General features: G+C 43.0%; 1 non-coding gene across 1 annotated transcript; it reads left to right on the top strand.

Annotated features, from left to right (window-relative positions):
- Positions 1 to 306: 306 nt before the first annotated feature.
- On the top strand, positions 307 to 432 carry LOC112447930 (U6atac minor spliceosomal RNA). The gene has a single exon (XR_003036195.1). It is a non-coding gene; the product is annotated as a U6atac minor spliceosomal RNA (small nuclear RNA).
- The last annotated feature ends 728 nt before the right edge of the window (positions 433 to 1,160 follow it).

Raw genomic sequence — 1,160 nt, 5'->3', positions numbered from 1 at the left:
AGTTTGCAAAGGGTCTTGGTTTTTGAATTAGCCCACCTTGCATTCTCTGACTACTCTTTGTTCAAATTAACATGGTACCTTGGAAAAGAAATATTGAGAGATTTTTGTTTCAATACTGATTCAGTAACACTTATGTCCATACCAAAATCTGCACATGGATATTTATAGCAGCTTTGTTCATAACTGCTAAAACTTGGAAGCAACCAAGATGTTTTTTAGTAGGTAAGTGGTTAAATTAACTGTGATACCTCCATACAATGGAAGATTGTTGAGCAATAAAAAGAAATGAGCTAGTCAAACCACAGAGTGTTGTATGGAAGGAGAGAAGGTTAGCACCCACCTTTACAAGGATGGAAGAGGCCCTTGGGCCTGACAACACACAGATGGTTAAGGCATTGATACCTACTTTGTGGCGTCTAACCACTATTTTTAAAAGGGGATGGTGGCAGCCGAGGATGAGATGGTTAGACAGCATCACCAACTCAATGGACATGAGTCTGAGCAAACTCTGGGAGACAGTGAAGGACAGTGAAGCTTGGCATGCTGCAGTCCATGGGGCCACAAAAAGTCAGGCACAACTTAGCAACTGAACAGAACAGAACAGAATAATAATCACAATGTTAGAAAAAAAAAAAGAAAACCAATACCAATAGCAAAAAACACCCCACAAAAAGACAGGGATGAAACTTAAAAAGGCATATTTCTGAGTGAAAGAAGCCAATCTGAAAAGGTTACATACCTTCAGATTCCAACTCGATAACATTCTGGAAAAGGCAAAATTATGGAGACAATAAAAAGATTAGGGATTGTCAGGGGCTAAAGGGGGAGGGCAGGGTGAAGAGGCAGAGCACAGAGGATTTTCAGGTCAGTTAAAGTGCTCTGTTTAAAACTATAATGCTCAGATCAGATCAGATCAGATCAGGTCAGTCGCTCAGTCGTGTCCGACTCTTTGCGACCCCATGAATCGCAGCACACCAGGCCTCCCTGTCCATCGCCAGCTCCCAGAGTTCACTGAGACTCACGTCCATCGAGTCAGTGATGCCATCCAGCCATCTCATCCTCTGTCGTCCCCTTCTCCTTCTGCCCCCAATCCCTCCCAGCATCAGAGTCTTTTCCAATGGGTGCTGGATACATGTTAATAGACACATTTGTCCAAACCC

Source organism: Bos taurus, chromosome 8 (genome assembly GCF_002263795.3).
Source record: "Bos taurus isolate L1 Dominette 01449 registration number 42190680 breed Hereford chromosome 8, ARS-UCD2.0, whole genome shotgun sequence".
NCBI classification, from domain to species: domain Eukaryota; kingdom Metazoa; phylum Chordata; class Mammalia; order Artiodactyla; family Bovidae; genus Bos; species Bos taurus.
The sequence above is the reverse complement of the archived record's forward strand: the minus strand, read 5'-3'. Positions and strand labels throughout refer to the sequence as shown.